Raw genomic sequence first — 23,844 nt, 5'->3', positions numbered from 1 at the left:
CAACTAGGTCACTGCTAACGGGACGTTAGAGGTCTGATAGGAAAAAGAAGGAGCTGTAGAGGAGATGTAAGGATGTTGTCATAAATGTAGGGAGGAAAAGAAATAATGTTGAAGAAAAAAGCTTGGCAGACCAAAATGAAAAAGTGACATAGAAAGACAGTTAAAGGATTCAAAACAAAAAATGTCAACAACGCATAAGCCTAAACTGCAGATGTACCTGAATGTAAACATAAATATAAATGTTACGTAAGGACATTCTGCCCTTAATTTTTAGGGACTAAAATCAGCCAAAATCTTACTGTCACACACTGCAGTACTTTAAGCCAACTTTCAGCCTCTCAAAAGAGAAAAGATCATGTTACTATGGACATGCACTTATCAGCCAAAAGAGTACAACCAACCGCCTAAAACTAAGTTTGGCACAATGCCATAGGAGACAATGCTTCAGCATGTCTTTTTACGTATTTCACACTGTTTGATCACTAAGTGTCAAAAAACTTCCATAGTCACAGCTCTTACCTAATGTGTAAATATTGCAACAATTCACCAATCCCAATGTTTATTCATCTCACACTATGCTAGGTGCTTTACTCCCTCAGCAAGCTCTATGATTGGAAATTTAATTAAAACTGATGACCTTCCTACTTTTTCATTAATAATACTAATAATTTTTTGATCAGTTAGGAGCACTATTGAACATTGAAACATAATTTCCATGATGTTTCAGTTCATCCTTAAATATGAGAGGAATTAAGTTGTAATGGCACGTTAAAAGTGCATTCACGCCAGCCTTGTTCAGTCTGTTTTAAATGAACTCTACTTCCTTTGACCATTCCTTTCGTTGGATAATGCACAGTCAAACTCTGACATGGACTGAAAATGCAAACTCTGGTACGCCTAAAAACCTAGACCTTTTGGTCAAAGTGAGCTCTGGCGTGGTTCAAATGCATATGTGAATGCCAAGCAGCCCGGAGACCACTCCAAAAGCAGGAAGTGGACCATAGTGCAAAGAATTCTGGGTAAATAGAACCAAATCAAACACACAAAAAAGCAATAGTAGGAAAAATGGGTTGTGGTCTTTTACCAAACACAATAAAGCAACCCTACAACCACTAAAATCTGACGCCACTCCATTTTTTGTTTACATTTTGTGAAGAAGGACGGTTGCGCTCAGTGTTTTCTTTAAAGGCTTCCATGTAATTTCCTCCAGGGGCTGTTGGTGCAGCGCCACCACAGGGGAGGAGGTGAACAGGTCTTTCAAAAGGTTTGGTTTTTTGACAGTGTGACAGCAAACTGCGAAAGTTGAAGTTGCAACAAATGTTGCAATTTTGGTCCTGATCGAACTGGACTGGTCAGGTGTGAAAACATCCTAAAAGTAACATCACCAGTCCCGATGCAGCAGAACACTTTGAATCCCACATCCTTCATCCAAATTAATGCTAACCACAAAGAGAGTGTCAATGTCTGCCACTATGATTTGTCTCTAACGTGTAGTAAAATATTGTGAAGACGATATCGTTTTATTTTCTCATAAACGTTAAAATCTCACCATAATAATGGAGCTCAGCGCATATCCAGGAGTGACTTTCCAGCGGCTCAGCAGTCAGAGGTTAGAAGGAAACAGCACAGGGATCAAGTGGCCGCTTTTTTATTTTTAGTTCACATAAATTCTACATAAAGTCTGAGGGAACTTGCATATTCATAGCTGTATAAGTACAAGGAAGAAAATTTGGCAGTAACATCTCAACCACGCTTGAACAGGATTATTTTAATGAGCAGTGGAGCTTGTTTGTTACTCGTAGAGAAATTTTAATGCCGCCAATTATAATGCTTTAACTACCCCCGTGTCTGTATGACCTCAGGTAGCACTTGGCTTCACCACTAGCAGTTCGCCTGCAGAAACTGGAAGCTGCTCCTCAAGCCGCTGACAGGACTGGAAGCCGGGGCAGATTGAAATGTTTTCTGGAGCCGCGGTGTGGCTCAAGAAGCGTGGATTTGGGCTCTGGCTGAGAATGTAGGGCAATGGGTCATCTGAAGTCATGACACAAACTGGGTGTGCGTGTTTTCTTTTCCGTTGTCAGTTATCATCTTTCTCGTCTCTGTGCAGCTGTGTGTGCAGACACACACACGCGTGCATGCGTAGATACACATTTGGGTGTCAGTGTGTTTCTTGTCAACTTCAGGCATGAATGAATTTGCGCTGACCTATATTGTGCTTGAGCGCACATACGCACACACACACACACACACACACACACACACACACACACACACACACACACACACACACACACACACACACACACACACACACACACACACACACAGATGGTGTTTCTGTACTTATGAGGACTGTACATCATATATTTTCTATCCATCCGCCCAGCATGATTTCTTGAAACCTTGAAGCTATTGCTTTTATTTTGAAGGTTTGTGTTAAAGTAGTGATTAGTTGTGTCAGAATGGTTTGAAAAATTCTCCCGGTCCCAAATTTAAGAATGCTGTCAGACACACAAACCCTCTACCAGCCTTGAGGTTTATATGTATACAGACGATGGATTTGAACTAAGCAGCTGAAACCAGAAATTTGCATACATCTAGAGACGCAATGAGCCGATATTAATAACTGCATTGATACCGATATTGAAAGAGAATTGTAAATCGGGTACCTATGACAATGTGACCGATCCATATGGGCAGATCTATTCAGTGTAATTCTATGCTATGTGCTTTGAGCACATTTATTTTCTATTATGTTTAGAACTCTTAATTGCACTTTCTGAATCATTTGAAAGATTTGTTGCAGTTTATCTTTGTTTTTTGTTTTTTTTGTTTTGTTTTTTGAAGCTGTTCGTCTTGCCTGACTCCTGTCCCAAATCTGTCTCCTGTCCCCTCCGTCCACAGTCTGCAGACAAAGAACAAGCGCTGGAGACCAAGAGCTACACCACCCAGTCTCTGGCCAGCGTCGCCTACCTTATCAATACGCTGGCCAACAATGTGCTGCAGATGCTCGACATCCAGGCCTCGCAGCTCCGCCGCATGGAGAGCTCTGTCAACCATATCTCACAGGTCTGGTGACCCTAAATGTTCTCACTTGAGTGAAAAACATTGTAGTCAGGATGCAAATAGAAAATACCTGTTTATGTGTATGTACAGATATGTAGAGCCTTCCAAAAATATTCATACCCCTCGAGCCTTTACACATTTTAACTCCAGTTAGGCCTGTTTGAATAAACTCAAAAACAATTAATAACATTAGAAATTCAAACAAACTCAATAATTTCTATTTGCACGATTCTATTTTCTCTCTAATCTTCGTCTTTTTGAAACCAAAGATTATGAATGCAGCATTTATGAACATTGCTTTTTGGAGTACATAATGAATAAAGTCATACATGGTTCTCTTATCCAGAGGAAAAGGACTCGTGGGTCATAATCATGTATGCATGCATGAAGGTTCATTTAGCCACTCTCGGGCTGAGTGGAGCAGCTCTGAATCTATTTCTGAACTTTGTACTTAATGATCGAAAGAACTATTCACAGCCATTGAGAAGCGGCCAAAGTGCAGAAGCATGTTGTCTTTCTTTACATATCTGTGCAGAAAGCATGCTTAGGATACATGTTTGGTACAAACTATTTCTGTATTGAGACATTTTGTCGTTTTTATTAGAACAATTATTATGTCAGCTGCTTCTTCAATATGGTAGAAATTCAAAATAGTTTCCAAATTCAAAATAGCACCTTTTGCAGTTTCATGCTAATCAGATGAAACTCTCAGAAACATTCCAGTAGCGTGTGGAATTAAAACTCAGTAACAAAGTTTGAGTGAACTCACTGTCTCTATTCGAGCATCACAAAGGAAAATAATTTCATCTTTTAACATAGAGGCATGATGATCACCGAGGGTTCAAGCTAAGGCCGGAAGATATGGCTTACAAATAAAATTGCAGAATTAGTTTTTTTCTACCAAATCCAATTTTTCGATTTTAATCTATTTTTTTTCTCACTTTCCCTATAGAAGAAATAATACAGAAAACATTTTCAAAACGTGGCTTTTATTTTACTCATTCCTTCTGTGAGTTGTACAATTAAGTATTAGGTGAAGGATTTTTGTTCGATATCAGAATAAAGTCACAGAATATTAGTAGAATAAAGATGCAATTTCACTAGAAAACATTTTAAAATTAAGAGGAAAGAGACATTTTAATGAGAAAAAAGCTTCCAGAGTCATCATCGTTTCAAAGTTCTGCTGCTGATAATAATTTGATGATGTGTTAAAAGATGATGTATTTTCTGTGAAAAATGCTCAACATTCCTCATTTTTTTGTTATTTTTCACGTTGGTGTTTTCATAAAGATATGACTACCCTTGTTATGTTAAGACTTCATTGTTGTATTTTAAAAGAAATTCGTAGCCTGACCCTGATCTTGTCATGACACTTTTATGTTTCTGTGCTTGATGTTTATTTTGTGAGTATTAATAACTGATCTTCTGAACACAGCAGTGGTTGGTTAGTTAATATTAACCCCTGCTCTACTGATGGTCTGTCAGAGAGGGCGTGAGCGTCGCCACATTTCTTATTTTTTTAACCGAACCAAAACACACCAAATTCCACAGCCCATCTAGATGCTAAGGATGTCAAAGTCAAGCTAGCATAACTGAACTACCTCCCTTCCCATTGCTATATTTTGTGAATTAACACTTTCTCCTGACCTCATTATCAAGCACTGCATCCTTTTTTCTGGTATATGTCACGTGTACATTTAAGACTCATCGCATTTTGTTGACAACTTGACAGCTAAAACGAGTGGCAGTCATCGTCAGCGAGCAACTTCTTGCTTGCGTGACGTCACGTTGCATCGGGAGTCAGTATCGCCACTTTTTTATGAATGCCAAATCCGAGGAGATAAAGCACAATTTCCCATTGTGTTACTCAGCTGGAATATGTAAGAGCCCCCCTCCCCAGTACAGTCAGAGGTGTGAAGCATCACTAGCGATTCAGTGAGTTACACTGTGCTGCACTCCTACACAACGGCAGCTCTGTCAAGTGCATTCATCTCAGACAAACCCAGCCAGCTTCCATAAGAAAATAAGCTGAATGCTTGGAAAAGGCTTCAGTTGAAAAGAATTAGTGCACCGAAGAGTGCTTGGAGGAATTAAGTTGGACTTCTCAGCGGTACAGAGGGTCCATTCTCCCCCTTAGACCTCCGAATTATCGGCGCAGTTTCCATGCAGCCATAATGAGATGCTTCTCTCTGCTGTGTTGGCCCAGGCTGAGGACGGACGTTATAATCACCACTTTCTGTTCAGAAAGACACTTGCATCTGTTATGTAGGCGAACACTTTGCACTGTGAGGCTTCTTCGCATTCACAAACACTAAGATACTCTTATGTAATGCATTTAGCATTTTATGCAGCTGCAATCAGCCAAGACATTATTCATGCAACATCAGAGACATCTAAAAAAAACAGCCATTGTTAGGATGATGTCCAGTGTGTGTACGCCATGAAACTTTGTTTTTCTGTCATTAGCTGGAGGCAAAAGGGACTCAGTGTTCAGTGTGTTTCTTTGCTTTAAATTTTATGTTTCACAGTTAAACCCAAAATTATTATGTTAGTATATTACATCAAACTAGAAACAATTTTTAAAAACATAAATATGCTCTTAATGAAACATGTTTAATGCCTGCCTAAAGGTTGTTGTTTTTAAAGGATGCTTTTGATCTGACATTTGCGCCTCATTTGAATGTATATATATTATTAAATATACCCATACTCCTATGACTCCAATAAGCATTGTATTGAAAGCAGCAGATGAACTATTCTGCTGCTTTCCTAAATGACAATGTTTTGAATTCATATCTTGGAGATTAAAATAAAACCTCCCGAATAATTTTACACTAAGAGAGGATTCCAGCCTCATTATATCATTGAAAATACCACTCTTGTCATCTTTATAAGTAGGAAATGAATTGGTCATTTCATAGATATTAAGAATAGAGACTTTCATTTTAATCAAAAGATTAGACAACAGTGTTTATGGTGACAAACTGCTGTGTTGTCTTCACCTTGTTACTCGGGTCTCTAACTCTCATAGGCCACACAATGCAGGTCCTTCTGCTTGCTCACCAAAACAGAAAGATGTCAACTACCAATTTCGCTAGTAGGTCAAAAACAAAAACACAGCAGTCTCTTCCTTGATGGTACAAGTGTGGTTTCAGCTGCAAATAGTACACCGGGTTATGAACCCGGTCAGTAAGGTCAGCTGGTTGCCTTGCTGTTGGTCATAAAGCTCTTCTGAATAATAGGATGTCAATAATTGTCCATTAGGACTGTTGTAAACAAATATTTCAGTAATCGTGTAATCTATCGATTATTCTTATGATAAATCAAGTAATCAGATAAAAAATTTCAGCGAAAATAAAACATTGGTAAATCTAACATAACAGCAGTATCACTATCAGATATCAACATCAGTCCAATTTTTCACAGTTGAGATTCCCGAACAATAATTTTTCTGTAGTTTAGAAAATTAACACTACCAATAATATCTCACTTTCTAAGTTAACCTCAAGAAAAGTTATACAAAAATCTGAAGTTATATTCAGTTTTTTTTGTTGTTGTCAAACTTGTAAAAATCTCCGTCATGACGTGCGATGCCAAAACAAATGTGACTCTTCCTTGAGCAAGAATGGCTGCTGTGAACTTGTACACAGCCAGCCTCTAATCATTCTATATTAAGAAGTACTTTCTTGTTTCATGTGCTCTCAACAGGCCAACCCTACACAGTGATCCACCCGCACATGGTGCACACATGGATCCTGCTTTCTGTAAATAATTTCACTTGATAACCAGAGTAAAGTATCCTTCTTCTACTGACTCCCCAGCTCCACAGGCAGACTGTCATCCATGTTAGGACTTCTCCAAAAATATCCAGAGTGTGAGAACACAGAGCAGTGAGAATTTCATTCTCACACTGAGCACTCTGGGTTTTTAACAGCCGGTGAGGAAATGAGGGAATCAGTGATTCCAAGGGAAGATTTGAAGGCAAACTGCCTTTCTGAGAGAAAGAAATATTGAGTTCAACTTGGAAAAAAAAAATTACTTTGGGTTCTGTCATTGTTTTGAAGTAGTAACCACAGTTATTACAACTTATACACACAAGGTTTGTGCGTATATGGCACTATCTGTTGAGACGATATGTAATCTTTAAGCATCATTTGATCAAAGAAGTCCAACTATCGACTCTTTGTTCCTCCTTGCAGACAGTCGACATCCACAAGGAGAAGGTGGCGAGGCGTGAGATTGGCATACTGACCACCAACAAAAACACATCCCGCTCCCATAAAATCATTGCCCCAGCCAGTCTGGAGAGGCCCGTGCGCTACATCAGGAAGCCCATTGACTACAGCGTGCTGGATGACACTGGACATGGAGTCAAGGTCGGTGGCAAAAACGAGTTAAAAACGGCGATTGCTCATGTAATTAATGTTGTGGCAGGCCGTAAAATTCTGTGACGGTGCCAGCATGTTAACGTTACTCTGAAATTCAAAAAAAAAAAAAAAAAACTAATTGAAAGTTATTGTATTGTTTTGTTTGTCTTTTTTCATTTGAGAACATGATAGGAAAGTTTCAGAGCTCCTTAAGGGATGTGGAGGGGAAAAAAAATATTCCGACTTACTTTTGCGAGATCCTTTAAAATGTTTGAAATGAAAAAATTTTTTGGTGGAATGATCATATTTGTGGAGTTTCTGTAACTCGCTATGTAACTAACCCTACTCAAAAAGTGTGTGTAGTTCCTCTGTGAGTAAAGGCCGCTGGTCATAAACTGGAAATGAGCTGCTGGGGAAACATATCGATGTGGAAATGCAACACAGATCGTAGGATTTGATTTAAATGTGTCCCCGTGTGCTAAGAACTCTCTTCAGATCATCTCACTTGTATCTAAATTATGTCTTCTGTCGAGCATTGATTCAATTTGTTTTTAAATAAGTACAAACACAAACTAAAAATCTCTAAGTCTGCCTTATAGGTGCATGTCCTCCATCCTATGGTGTTTATGGGTCAGAATTAAGCCTTAAATATGTAGAAGAAGTTTAGGATTTCACAAGAGTAATTTGGAATTTTGTAAAGCTTTTGTGTGATCACATAAAAGTAATTCAAGACTTTGCAGAACTTTTTTGTGAAATTGCAAAAGTAGTTTGGGATCTCGCAAAACTTTTATCTGATCCCACAAAGTAATTTTTTTAATCTTTGAGAGAAATTGTAAAACTTTAACACGATCTTGCAAAATCTGTTAGGTGATGTTGCTAAAGCTATTCAGGATCTTGCAAACCTTTTGGGTGATCTCGCAAAAGTAATTTGGCATCTTTGCATGAAAGCGGAAAAGTTTTACGTGATCCCTCAAAATTAATTCAGGAGTTTGTAAACCTCTTGCATGATTTTAGTATATATAAGTAGTATCCTGCTAAACTTTTGCTTGACCTTTCACAAAAGTAATCCAGCATTTTGCAAACTTTTGAAAGGGTTTCTCAAGATCAGGATTCACTCTTTTTCTCCATCTGCCTTGGGAAAATTAGCGTAAATCTCAAGATAGAACATTTTCACAGTGTTTTTAATTTCAAATTTTTCAAATTTTTTTTTTGTGAATGAAACTGAAACTCAGGCTTTAAAAAGTGAGATGCAAGACAGAGAAACCGTTTTACTTTTCTGAAACGGTTTCAATCAAAGCCAGGATATTTTTGTTCATAACTGTCTGAAGTTCAGTTTGTTTTGTGTACAGCTCATATCTTTTTTCTTAAGTGTTTCTGCCACCCACTGGTACAGTGTCACCCTGGGCAGAGAACCATACTGTCATCATCCTACTGTGTCACAAGTTATAAAAAGTATTCCCTTGGGCTGTAGTTTTATTTATTTGTCTCTGTTTTCAAAATGATTTATTTAGTTGCACACTTCAGTATCACTGCATCACAAACTACAACCAAACTAAAGCATCCTGATCTGTGTTTCTGTGTCTCTATCTCAGCCGGTGTTTATCTGAAGCTCTCTTTCTGCCTTGCATTTTCTGTCTGCTGCTCTTAACGATTGACCGTATTTGCATGATGCAGTTGCACTCTGCCTAACCTTTAGATAAAAATGTCTTCTGTTTCCTTTTCCTCCTGTTCCATCTGCTGTCACTGATGTGTTAAGTGGTTGATGAGGTTCAAGGTAAGAATCTACAACACACCTACACATAGTACAGAGCGAATGCATCTGATGTGTCTTACCAGGCGATGATTGAAAGCAAAAAGGAAGAAGTGCTGCTTTTTTGTACTCCATAATGTATGTCTGATGGTCAGGCAGAACAAATTGTAGATTTTTTACATCTATTCCACGCGTGTTTTATTTTAACCGGTATACAAATATGGATGTTGAGATTCTTCCTCTTGTAGTATTTTCCATCTTTACTGTCCTTTTGTCCCTCGTGTCAACTGAGAAATTTTACTATGCTGGCAAAAACTTGAAAGACTCATGTAGAAAAACTAAACAATTTCCCAATTGCTGTGTTTCCAATAAACAAGAAATTAAATTAAAATGAAGTGTGAATAAGATTGTTCACATGATAAGTCATTAAAAATAATGTTCCACCATCATCCTCCTACTACTTCCTGTTGTCTTCTTTGTCGTTTTCTCCAGCAGTAACAGCCAGCTGTTGCTGAATTGTGTGATATGAAAAAAAGTTTTTCCAAAGCAGTTTTACAAAATAAACAAAACACTTTTGGGTCCAAAATAGTTCTTTCAAAATGTTGGGTTGCCAAACCCTGGCCTAGGCAAATAGACTGAGAAGCAGCCAATTATAACTTTGCAGAAGCTGCAGAGGTCCACAGCTAATTGTTAGTCATCCTCTCGCAAAATCTGGCCTTGGTAGAAGAGTGGGAACAAGAAAGATGCAGAAAACATGAGGAAGAAAATTCTTCCTCATACTTTTATTTTCTAAGGAACATGAAATGTCGGTGATAATGCTTTGCCTCAAATCTACATTATGTAAATGAGAGATTCCAGTCAAGTTGGTGTTTTTGATTGATTATGTCCAAACTAAGTAGTTTTGATAGTGAGCGTGTTTGTTTCTCAGGTAAATGGCCAGCAGAGTCTGAAACTTGGAGGAGGCCTGTCCCGGACTAACCCCCCGACCCAGAAACCACCCAGCCCTCCAAGGGCAGGAAAAGGAATCTTGGGGTATGTACACCTACTTTCACTTTGATTACTCTCATCCAATGTAATTTTCATACTTTTCTGTAAATTATTCAACTTTGTGACTCTTTTTGTGCCCTGGAAGACAACAAGGTTAATGTTAGATGAGACGGTCAACTTCTCTGTGGAAATCTCTTAGAAACAGGCTGCAGCTTGCGCATATTTAAATCTCTTGTGAAAAGACGAGGGTCCTGTGACGAGGTTATTACAGATTTGAGATGGCAGAGGGAAATCACACACACCCACACACTGAAACGCAGCGCTGTGAGGAATAACATCATCTGTTGGGAGAGCTTGTTGTGTTCTTTGCCCTTAAACATCTGGGTCACCAAGCTGTTTATTCGTCTTTTGGTCTTCTTTTCTCTACCTGTATTTTACTCCCTTTCTCCTACACTATAATTGTATTATATCCTACAGTTGTTTCCTCTTCTTTTATGCACGTCACTTTCTTCTGCGTCTGTCACGTTAAAAGCGGATATAATTGTTGACTCTTCCAAGCTAACCGCTGCTCTGACCGAGGACACAAAAAGAAAGTCTCATTTTCCTCTTCTGAAATAGTCCAAACCTCAAACATTTGAGCAAAAGCCGGATTTTGGTGAGTCTTTCAGTGTCGCATTTCATCATACTGTCACCCAGACTCAATATATGATTCATATACCAATTGGGACACTCTTCATTTAGGAATTGTAGAGACAAAGTGCTGAAAACAAACAATTGGCAGCTAAAATACAAAAGTCAAGCCTTTGACATTTTTCTCACTATCTGTCTTTTTTTATGTTACCATCCTCCTTCAGGTCCTTTGTTTCTGTATGTTCTCACTGACAGTCAGGCTACTAAGCTAGATAGAGATGCACATTGTTGTATTGTTTGACGGGCATCAAAAAGTACACCACAATTATGTTCTATGAAACAACGGTGTCTGGTGGGCGTTTAAACCAGCATGTTTCATCAGCAGGGCCCTGAAAAATGATCCATCCAACATTTTAAGAGATTCTTTTGCAGCTCTGGCTGTATTTTTAGATTTCTAAAGCCAGTTGGGTTCATTGAACTTTATTTATCAGATCAGAGAGGGTTAAACACAAATGTATACCTCAGTTTTCCTATTTTAATATGTAAAATATTTCTTAAGCTATACATTGTTTTTTTTCATTAAAGCTAGAGTATGTAACTTTTATAAAAATATAATAATATGTTTGTTTTCTTTTTACATATTTGTTAAAACTGTGACACAGTAGAACATCAGACAGATTTTCTGTGAAAAAAATCAAGCTCCCTGCAGTTCTACTGCCATCTACAGAAATGCACCACTCCTAGTGAAAAACAACCAATCAGAGACAGCAGAAGGGTCTTAGCGCCGCCAAGTATGCCTGTGTATGCCCTGCTAACACCCTCTCCCATTCTCTCTGTTCCACAGAGCAGAATGCTAAGATTAGTTAGCATGACCACTGATGACGACAGATAAACAGTTTTCCTAAAATGTAAAGTTGTTTCCCCATCATTAGCACATTTAGCAGTGTGTACACATGTTGATTGACAGGGCTAAGACCCTCCTTCTGACTTTGATTGGTTGTTTCTGATTGTTTGCATTGGATTTCTGCAGATGGCATTAGAACAACAAGGAGAAAGCAGAAGGAGCTTGATTTTTAGTGAGAGCTCCACCAAATATTACATACCGCAGTTTTAAAGGTTGTGATTGTAATACGGAGGTGTAAAAAACTGTATACATATGGAGCTAGGAAGGTTGAGCTGCCAGAGTCAGCAGGCGTCTCCTCTTGTCTCTCTATGTCCCTTCCAGTTTCCTGCAACCCGCTGATCAACCGGCTGTTTCACCCTCAATCGGCAGCGTTAGTGGTTAAATAATAGCATAATGACAGAACCTTTAAAACAATACACCCCATTAAAGGTTGTGTTGGTGCTTTATTGTGAAAAGTAGTAGATAATCTCCAGCTTTCTTTCCATCAACACCTCTCCATCTGCACTATTTGATCCAAAGTGCGGTTTCTCAGCGCGGCGGACAGAAGCAGCTCAGCGGTTGGTCAGAACCGGGCCAACGGGTCTGCCTCTCTGTCCGCTCCACAGGCCGGCGGGAGCGGACAAAACGCACAGCAGAAAGTCGGTGACACGCTGCCGACAAACCGCTCCTTCTGACAGCACACACACTTTTCTTTTCTTTTTCTTCCCTGCATTAACTAACTACCGAGAGGAACGTTGAGTCATTTTTGTACATTCTGCACGCGTTCTGTTCCAGTGAAAAAGCGGCATTCAGCCGGGATTAAAAAAACTTGGTGAGCTCGGGAGATCTAGAATAGAGACACCCACATGGCTGCTTCAGCATTGTAGCAAATAGATGTTTCTTATCCTGCCTGAGAAACGCTCCATTCATCACCAGCTTTTACTTCGGCTAACAATGACTCCCTTTGTTTGGCCTCATGTTTGTTCAACCGTGGGTGCAGAGTTTTTAACAGACTCTGTGCTCATTAAGTCTTAAAATTGTTTTCTTTTTCATTTTTAATTGTGCTTTCTGTGTTTATATTAATACCTAACTTTGATTTTTTTTGGAGGGGTTCAACGTGGAAGATTGGTTTTTATTGTGAATGTATCATTAAACTGTGGAGTCTTTTTGTTCCGCTTTTATGTCCTACATTTCTACAGTTTTGCTGAGCTGCAGGAGTAATTGTCTAAAAATACATCCTGACCTTTAAAGTTGGCTTGACTTTTCTTTTACAGCAAGAGGGAGCCAGTGTCACTCTGCTGTAGTTTTCTTACCACGACTATTAAACAGTAGGAGCTGTCGTTAGAGCTAACCACTTACTAGAACTTCTTAAGGGTAAAAAAAAGGTGTGCAGTGCCCCTTGTGGCTCCTTAACAGAATATGTTGGTGTCAAACTCAAGGCCCGGGGGCCAAATCCGACCCGCCGAAGCTTTATGTGTGGCCCTCCACAGTCCCTAATTGTATCAATCAATCCCACCGTTTTTTTGTTGTTGTTTTTTGTTTTGTTTTTTTTTTTTTTTTTTTTTTGCAATTCCTTGAAAATTCACACAAATTCAACATCTGTGCAGTTTTTCACACTATTGCATAATTGTTTGTAAACAGCAGTATCACCAAACAATCATGAAATTCTGAAAGGACTGATCGATGTGATGTTTGATAGTATCTAATTTTAAGGAGTACTTATTGAACTTATAGCTATATATTAATATTTTAACAGTTTGTTGATGGGTTTTATCAGTACACTTTGGCACCACCGGCCCTTTAAGAACATTCATGATCTTGACATGGCCCAAAATAAAAATGAGTGTGACACAGTGGGACAGATGACCAACGCCGCAGGTCTGCGCTCCTGTGCGAACCTCTTCCTCACCTTTACGTCTTGCACGCACAGGCACAAGAACTCCCCCTACAGGACACTGGAGCCGGTACGCCCTCCCGTCGTGCCCAATGATTATGCCTCCAGCCCGACGAGAAACAATTCGGGTGCTGGACAGCTTCCGAGTCCGGTCCGCACCGCCACCCTGAACCAGCGACCCCGCACGTACAGGTAGTCGGGTCAGAGTTCAGACGTGACTGAAAGAACTGCGTTTCCGATTTACTTCCTCTGCTCTTGCTCTACTAATCCCATTGTTCTTCAACTCAAAAATTCCTGATGTTCAACACAGTCACGTTCAGTTTGGAAGCAGAGCTTTAGAGGTGGTTTAAATCACAGATTATGGTGCTTTTATTTTAAGCAGAATTTATTTTAGTCATAAAAGTGACTTGCAGTATTTTGAAGTAACTTCATAAGTTAACACATCCTCAAAAGTACATTTATTTCTTAAATTTATTTTACATACATTACACACAGAGGAAATACTTCAAGCAACTATTTATGTTAACTTTTGATGATTTTGGCTTTTTGCTAATGAAAGCCTATAATTCAGTTTCTTGGGGTGTGAACATAATCGCTGATTCAGCTCATTTATTACGATTATTGTTGGACTGATAAATCGGCCGGCCGATAAATCAACCTCTGTTAATGACAGTCACCCACTGGCCAACTCAGCAATTGTGTTGCTATATTTAGTGTATTTTCAGACAAAAGACATAGGTGTTGAACTAAATTGGAAGCGGCAGGTCAGACTTCTTAAAGATCGGTAATCAACAATCGGCCAGAAAACTGCAGAAAATTCCAATGCACTTTAAGCTGGTGCAATATTCCCAAACTAAACTGGCATGTGTTGAATAAAACGTTTGATAACTTTCTGCTTCAGCTGAGACTAAATGTTGCCTTTTAGTTCATCTTAGCACCTTTCATGTTTTTAGGCCTCAGTGCCTCCATTTACAGCTATTCTACCAAGTTACCACTTTTACTGAACATGAGCAAACATTTGAATTTAAGATATTCACATTGTTTTGGACGCAGTTTATCACTACTTTGTGGCCACCGCAGTTATAATCTGTTTGTAAGTGGCTGAAACAAATAACGCTAACATGTGGACAGATCCAGGAAAGATAATTATTCATCCACATTTAGAATCTGACCCTGAGACATTTTACAGAAAACCTTGAGACTCCTGTGAATTTTCACTTAATCTTTGCTCATGACTTCTCCGTCTTCCTGTGGGATTTTGCTTTCGGCTTGGTTTCATCACTCTGTGCCATGGCTTGCTTCTTGGCTTGTCTAAAACCTGCTGCTGTTCACTCTACTGCTTTTGCTTCTGGCTTTTTATGTGCAAAGTTTTTTCTTTTTGTTTAAATGTCACATTGTGCTAACTGTCTGCTTACATCCGACTAACTGATTTTCTTTGTTTCATCTTCCTTCGTGCATTTGTTAGATCTCATTGATTGTTTTCTCAATTCCAGCAGGAAACATTTTGTTCAGTCCTTTATGGTTACCGCAGAAAAGAAGTGCCTTGATTTTGGAAGCAGTTGTGAAAATGAAAACAATTATTATATTTCTGGCACTTTTGTGGTTCATTAGTAATAGAGAAGTGTTATGCTTTTCTTTATTTTAAGCCAGTGAATTGTGTTGCAGTAAGTACCACAAAGACTTGGATTCTTTTCAGTTTGTCGTGTTTTTACATCGTAATCCTTTTGAACGACACGTCTGGATGAATTATGGGGGTTTTATTTGTGCAATTCCTCTCACTCATAAGTACAAGTTTCCAAGTTCAAGGCTAAAAGAATTCAAAGAAACTTCCCCTGGAATTTGAGACTCAAATGGAAATGTGTTTTTTTTTTTGTCTTAGCCAGCACTTGTTTGAACGGTAGTGTTATCTGCTGGGCTTGTCCTGATGCTCTAACATGGTCATTTCTAACAAAGCAGAAAGTTTTGCCTCCAACATAAAACAAAAGTCTTTAGTCCTACTGGAGAGTCATAGCAACTCTTTCAAGATACTTTGATATGAGCTATGACAATATTTCATTTCCCTTTGGAATTTAAAGGACTTTACGTCTGTTAATTGTTAGATTATTTTATTATATGTTTGGTAAAGAGTTTACACCACATTACAATGCAGTGGTTTGAGAACATATAAAAAATAAAACTTGCCAAGTTTGACAAGGTGCATGTTAGTGTAAAAGTACTTTTCATCTGATGCTTTGGTTATTTTCTTCCTTTTTATATTTATTAGATGTAAATAGTTGTCAGCTCTTTTTCCCATACGATCAACACATTCTTTCATCCTCCAGCTTTGAACCAATCAGATTGCATGTTCTTGTCTGCTTGTTTATTCATGTCTTCGTTTGCTGCCATTAACCTGAACCTGCTACTGCTGTTCGCTGGACTTCCTCTTTACAGACTTCTGTTTGTCGTCCCGTCTCCATCGCCATGCCAACCGTCTAAGGACGTGCAGTTTTCACTATTTTATGTCCTGTTCCTGTCTGCAAACTTTTTTGAAAAGCTTCATGTCGCTAAAAACGTTTAGCAGTTTTTAACAAGCAAAAATTTTGATTCCAGTTCAAATGTGGATTAGTTTCATGTATTTTGCCCAACCTGCAGCTGGAACACCTGTCTCCACAGCACTGATCTTCCTTTGTTTGTGTGTGTGTGTGTGTGTGCGTGCGTGCGTGCGTGTGTGTGCGCGCAGTGGCAGCAGCGGAGGCAGTCACCCAGCAGCAGCAGTCGCAGCAGCAGCAGGGAGAACAGCGGCAGTGGCAGCGTGGGCGTTCCCATCGCCGTGCCAACGCCGTCCCCCCTCCACTTTCCCAGGTAACAGGACACCTGCTTAATGTCACAGCTGCAGGGGACGATGTGTGGCTGAAACGATTAATCGGATTGGTCGCGCTAAAACGATTAATAAAATAACTGTCAAATAATTTAGTAACGGATTAATCTAGAGTAGGCTTAAAAAAGGCTATTTTCTGGAAGAATAACATACTCAAAGCAGCAATTAAGCCATTACTATACAAATATATACATTTTGCATTTAAGATTAAAAAAAAGTTTGTAAATATGTTCCCCCCAGAACTCGTGAAGTGGCAGTTTTAGCTCCCACACCCCAAAAACTGTTATGAAGTGTATGATTTTGTTGCGCTTCTTTGTTTGAATTCTAAACTAAACAGTCAGTTTTTCCCAGACTAACTGTTTAAATAATTAAACAAAATAATTAGCTTTCTTTTCTTCAAAGAAAACTCAATAAAATAACACCAAACCAAAGAATAAATCTTTCAACGGAGAAATAATCAAAGATGGAAATTCTTTAATTCTGTCCTACCTAGAAGAAGTATCCAACCAGCTGAGATGGGGCTCTACTGTCCCCTAAGGGTCACTGGCAGCTCAATTCTACATGGAGAACAGCAATAAGAAATGATCTTTGCCCTTCTGCCCACACCCACTTTGCATCCACTAAATCTTTATCCTTAAAGACACACAAATGGGTTTCTCTGTGTAATACTTCTACAGGTTTTGTAGCTGCAGGATGTTTGCGGAGAATCAATGCATACGATTTGGTGCTAAATCGTATGCATCGTATGCATACGCTGCAGCTGCAGCTGTGCTACTGAACAGGTCCTGCAGCAACATCATTGTCCATAATAACAGGTCTTAAATTTTGTCATGACAGGACTATTTAATCCTGTATATTTTATGTTTTTCCCCCTCATAGTCTTTTCTGTCAGGCAAAGTCTAAGTCACTCTCAGATATCATTGCATTGTAATACTAAATCACTTCTAACATACCTTTGCTTGCTAGATAGCTAGCAAGCTAGCTTCTTTGCATCTATCATGGGGCACTATTAATGAATCACCAGTTGGTTGGACAAAGTTTGTACTCTTCTGTGGAGATGCAGTTCTTAAATTACATTCATAATGGTATTAAAAAGTCGTAAATTTGAGTTGGTGAAACCTACAGACACCTTGTCTTTATTCTTCCCTCATTCCCTGCTTTAACCTTCCTTCCTAACTAGCTCCTCTTTCTCTTCCTTCTCGTCTTCCCCAAGTCTCCCCGACTGCTGGACCGTCCAGCTCTTCGTCCACAGCTCCAAACTCCTCCCCTTCTCCCTCGCCGACTCCTTCCTCTTTCTCCTCTTCCTCCTCCACTGCCACCTTAACTCAGCCTAACGCACCCCTACCACCAAACTCACCCGCACACCAAGCCGACCCGTCTCCTCACACGAACTCCCAAACAAACGTACCGAACACCAACACCTCCCCGCCTCCTAACCCTTCTCCCAGCACCTCTGAAGGCCAGTCCCAAATGTCTTCTCTTCCTCTTCCTGCTCCTCCTCCTCCTCCTTCACTCTCCACCTCTTCTTCACCTGCTGAAGGTGAGTTTGTCCCAGAACACTTCAGCGACTCAAACCCAAGTTTTTTTAAAAAGGTGTTTTAATACCTGAGTCCAGTAGACTTGGTTCATTTGGGCACCAAAATTGCAACATTTGTTACATTTTTAGATGTCAAACCTGTTGAAAAACCTGTTAGCCTCTCCACCAGTGGGGGGCGCTGCACCGAGAACCACTGAAGGAAACAACACGAGTGGAGTGCAACTTCCTTCTTTTGTAAAATGTTGACAAAAATGGAGTGGTCTCTTTTGTCGTTTCAAAAGATCACAAACCATTCACCTGCTGGCACGAGACTCACACCTTTGTTTTGGTTTTATTTACCCAGAATGCCCTGCCTTTTAGTCCACTTCTTGCTCTTGGAGTTATCTCCGGTTCGCTTGGCATTTGCACCGTACCAGAGTTCACGTCAACCGAACCGAGACCACATTAGAGTTTAAATGTGCGTTCACAAACGAACTGGACTTTCTAGACGAACAAACAAGAGTTCGATAAAAGCGGACCTGCATTCAGGGTTGGTCTGAATGCACCCTTAGTTTATTCTCTTCACATCCATTTTCCTTAAGAAAGAGAGCTGATAAAATGTGACCCCTTGGTTGCCTTTTTCCTCCTCACAAACTTTCCAAAGATCTTTGGATAACAACTGTGTGTAGTTGCTTTCACTGCCAGCAGAGGGAGACAAAGCTTGTTCAATCCACTCCAGGTTCCTTTTAAACAAGCAAGAAATGAAAGTTTACATCAACATTTCTTAAGATTTGTAACAGAGTTCCTCTCTGGTGCGTCAGGTCCCTTCGTCCCCCAATTCTACAGCATGAACCGGCCCCAACCTCGACAACAGACCCCACAGGTTGGGGGGTCACTTCCATACCGCCGACCCCCTTCTGTGACTGGTCAGCCGATAACCAACCACGTCAATGGAGGACCCTACTACAACCAGAGCCCAGGTTAGCCTTTCAACACTCAAGTTTACTAATTGCTGAAAATATGACAGAAGGATGTCTTTGAAACCTCGTTTTGGCAGCAGTTTATAAACACTGATTCTGTAGAAATTAAGTCCTGATAAAGCAGAAGTCTGTTTTGGAACACAATTACAGGTGAAACCAGAAGTTTACATACACGTACTAAAAAGACACACACCATTTTTTCCCTCATTGTCTGAGGTTAAACCAAACGTCTCTTGCTTTTGGTTAGTTTGAAAGGTGCATGTAAACTTCTGATTTCAATAGTATAAACATAAAAGTCAATGAGAAATTTCTGATTTTAGCGTAGAGGTGATTTGTATGATAAAGTCAGAGCTCAGATTTGGGAATGACAGCACTCTAGAGTCGAGAGTTTTCTAGTTGACGTTAGAAAAGTACAGGTTATGTGTTTTGGTGTCAACCTTTTACCAGTTTAGCTTGTAAATACTAAAGGGACATTTTCAAGAGTACAAACTGTCAGGAGTGCTATTAAATACTGCGATATATACAAATGTAACTAGTTTTTATGTGCACATATTGGATTCTGAACCCGAGGGGTGGTTTCTGAGATTCTAACTTTTGTCTAACAGTCAGAATTACGATTTTAAAGGATATTTTGTCTTATTTACAAATGTATGCTGGATCTTCTCAGCAATTTTACACTGGTTGTTTGAAGTCCTGGTCGACTCCTGTGTGTTTGCAGCCTCGCCTCCGCCTCCATCGCTCCTGCAGTTCACCCCTCAGCTGCCTCTGATGGGTTTCGTTGCTCGAGTTCAAGAATCCAGTGAGTCTAACAGTCCCTGTTGAGTTTTGGTCGTTTCACAAACAAACCAACATGAATGTGTTTGTTCACTGATGCTGATGGTTGATCATTTATTCGCTAAAACATCCCTAAAACATCCCTTCACCAACAGTTACAGAGGCTCCTCCTCCTCAACCTTTAGCAGACACCCCTTCAGGGCCTGATGAGACTCCGTCCACCCCGAAACCTTTAGAGGACGGACTTGGTGAGGAAGACTCTAAAGTAGTGGAGTACAGCGATCCGTACGCCGAAGAGGACCCGCCGTGGGCCCCCAGAAGCTACCTGGAGAAAGGTATGAGACAGAAATCCTCAGTTTTTGGATTTCATACCTGTTGGGACTATTTAGTCACATCAGCCATAAATCCCGTTTTACAGCAAGATTACACTTTTACCATCATTACAATTGTTTTATTCTTCTTCAGGATTATTTTTAACAAAGTGGATTGAACACAAGCAGCTTTTTTTTTTTACCAACAGTAGCTTCATTTCCGTTGATCATATGACTGCGCAAAATGGAATTATGAAAAGAAATTGACTTAGTGGAAACATGTCAATTTAAAAAAATGACAGTTTTCCAATACAAAGTTCTTGCACAAGGATGACGCGGTTTGTTCACCGTATCAAAATTAGTGTATTTTGTCAAACTGCAATTAGCTGCGTTCCCATTGACCATTTAATTGTACAAAGCGGAATTTTGAATATAAATTTACTTTATGGAAACACAGCAATTTCGAAATATCTCGTTTTTCGGGACAAGGTTTTTGTGCTATTGAAATTTCACAAAACTACAATAGGAACAATTTATTTGCATCACATAAGTGTCGTAATCAACCATCTGATGTTACTACCGGTGAAAATGACGTCAACAGGAAGTGATAGGAGGATGATTGCGCACATGTTTTTTTAATAACTTACTGTAACATGTGAACAAGCTTATTAAAGTGTGATTTTATTTGAGTTTCTTATTTAACGGAAACACCACAATTGCATAATTGTTTTTTTTTTACAACTTTAACGGAATATTGACTAAGTTTCCCACAGATTTGTAACAGAAAGCAGCTGCTGCCACAGTACAAAATATATTTACTTGACCTTTTTTTTGTATCGCCCTCCAGTGGTGGCTGTGTATGATTACACCGCAGACAAGGAGGACGAGCTTTCCTTTCAGGAAGGAGCGATCATTTACGTTGTCAAAAAGAACGAGGATGGATGGTTCGAAGGGGTGATGAACGCCACCACCGGCCTCTTCCCAGGAAACTATGTCGAGTCCATCATGCACTACGCCGACTGAAACCGCCTGGGTCTCGCTCATAGGTGGAGTTTATTTAATCTGCGACTCACTTCCTTTGAGCAGTAAAGGTGAACTTTGGCCGGCTTTTTATATGTTTCTCCTTTAGGTTCAAACTATTCAATTCAGTTGGATAATCTGATTATTTATTGTTTTCGTTGGCTTGTTACAAAGTGTTTTAATCTCCCAGATTATCTTCAAAATGCACTCCATTTATCTCCGGTGAATTTCAGGTGATCTGCACACGAGGCTGGTCATGTTTTACTAATAAGTTAATAACTTGCTAATACACAACATGTTTTAGCTGTGAGTAAATCCATTCATCAGAATGCTAGTTCTTCATTCGTTCTTACCACAAATACAGACACACAGTAACAAAAGATAGCGAGAAGCCAGTGTGGAAATACTCCTGAGAAAACTCTTCTTTTTCTTCCACATTTTCCCGTATATTGGTCATAAATCAGTGTAGAATTATTGGAACAGATACGCATGGCAAAAAAAAAAAATCTTCTTGGCCTTTCCAAAAGTTGCACACTGTGCCTTGCACAATTATTCATGACCTTTTTCGCATTTTGTCACATTTCAACCACAAACCTCATTGTAGTTGGTTTGGATTTGACTTCATAGTCAAACAAAACATAACGTGTAATTGTGAAGTGTTATCGACTTTCCCTGCTGCACTTTTCCTTCTCGATTTAGGCCTAAAAGTAAAAGTTTGCACCTGTTCGGTCATAGAGTTTTTAACGCTTTAATCTGATGAGGTTGAAGCAGCACAACTGTTTGCTGGACCTTTTGAAGGTGTGTGAGAATCTGTTTAGTTTGTGTCAGATTTTTGTTTCCTCAGTATTAACTTTCTAATGTAACTTTACCATATGTTTATTTTTTTGTTTGTTTTTTTTTTTTCATTTGCATTTTGCCATGAGGAGAGTAAGTGCCAAAGGTCAAAAGAAAAGATACTTAATGACTATTTTTATCGGGGTTCTTTCTGTCTTGCGATTATTAGAATCGAGAAGATTTTACCGACTGAGCCAGTGAATTTTAACACAGACAAAATGATTTTTTTTTCGACTTCAACTGATGTTATTTTAACTTATATTTTTCAATAATGATTGAAAAACACATTAGCTTTCATAAAGAAAACCTCATTCAAACATGTCTGGGATTCCATTTTTTTTTCTTCCTCATCTTCCCTCCAACTGTCTGAGGCTCCCTTAGCGCCCCCTGGCGGGTCACACTTTTAAAAACACTGGTTTTCAGTACTGACGGTTATGACGGCGTTTTGGGGCAGAATGGATTTTTAAAAAAGTAGTGCATTTGTGACAAAACAAGGTTTCCTCACACACACTACAAACCAACACAAACTCAAGCAGAAAAGCACTAAAACAATAAAATACTCAAAGTGGAGAACCCCCATTTACCTTCACACATTGCACAGGCAGAAAGCAGCCGTTTAATTTTTTTTATATTGCAATAAATCAAAACATGCAAGCCCAGATTGCAAACCGCTCTCAGGCTAACAGCAAATCAGAAATCTTTGGTGATGGATGTCCATGTTTCAGACTGTCTCTGTGGTGGTGAAGTGAACCCAAACAATTTGCCAGGTGGAGATTCTGAACCTGTCGCCAGTTTTAAAGTTTACAGCGTGACTGCCTGCATGCCTGATATATATATACATATATATAACTGACACGTGTATTTACTATTTTATTTTCACAATATCTGTCTTTGTAGTGGATTTTTTAATTTTCTTTTTTACTGTTTTACTGTCTGGTTCTTCGTCTGAAGTGCTCTGTTCTTGTGCAGTTCTGTGTTTTGTTTCCTTTAACAGCGCTGCGGAGTGTTTGGACTTTGCAGCGTGTCAAAGATGCAGGCGGATATTTTGTGCCAAATGTACGTTTGTGTGTGACGTGATGAGAATGCAGGTATCTGTGTATGAATCACAACCAAACTTGTGAAGCTGGACCTTTTTTAAAAACAGTATATTCCTGTGCAGTGTTTCAAGAGGCATTTTAAAGAGGAACTAGAAAAGATGACTTGAAATATTTATGAAAATCTGTGCACAATGTGACATCACGAAGGAGCTTGTTTATGCTTCTAATCAATACGTCATCTTGGCAACTTTGCTTTTGCTGCAGCATCCCTTTAAAGAAAATGCCGACGGAGAAATTAACCGTGAAACGGTACAGACTCCTTCAACAAATCTGATGCTCAAAACATGTTTTATCTTTGAAATGTTTCCCAGGATCTCAATAATCACATTTAAGCTTGTGTATGTTATTTTTTGGATCAACACTAAGCACAATTAATTTGTGATTTGAAGCATTTTTGAGGAGTTTATCATCATTATTATTATTATTATTATTATTATATTTTTTGTTGTTGTGCACTCATTTTTTGTAGGAGACTGAATTTGAACTGAGATGAAAAACATCTATATTTTTGCTTCATGTCTTCAGTCCTTGTTGAGTTTTTTTGGGGGGGGTTCTTTGTTACGTGTTTTCCGTGGTGTTCCTGCATCTTCCCAGTGCAACGTGTTCTCTGGACGAGCTTTCTGCTTTCAAAACGGAACCTGAACTCTGAGCACATGACTGTTTTGTAAGACAGAAAACAAAAGGAAATTACTAATAAATGTTTTAACATCCTTCCTTGTTTCTTGTCTCTTTCTCGCACATTTACTGTTAGAAAATAAACTGTTATTTATTACTTTCTACTACAAAAGTAATCAGCTGGTAACAAACATGAATATGAACAACACATGAGTGTACCAGGTAAATTCTTAATAATAAAATAATTTTTTTTAATTTTATTA

General features: G+C 39.1%; 1 pseudogene; it reads left to right on the top strand.

Moving 5' to 3' along the window:
• Nucleotides 1-23,677, top strand: part of LOC129361244 (abl interactor 2-like) — a 33,449-nt pseudogene extending 9,772 nt beyond the window's left edge.
• Nucleotides 23,678-23,844: the final 167 nt, after the last annotated feature.

This window comes from Poeciliopsis prolifica, unplaced genomic scaffold (genome assembly GCF_027474105.1).
Source record: "Poeciliopsis prolifica strain line A6 unplaced genomic scaffold, Auburn_PproV2 SCAFFOLD007, whole genome shotgun sequence".
Classification (NCBI taxonomy): domain Eukaryota; kingdom Metazoa; phylum Chordata; class Actinopteri; order Cyprinodontiformes; family Poeciliidae; genus Poeciliopsis; species Poeciliopsis prolifica.
The sequence above is the reverse complement of the archived record's forward strand: the minus strand, read 5'-3'. Positions and strand labels throughout refer to the sequence as shown.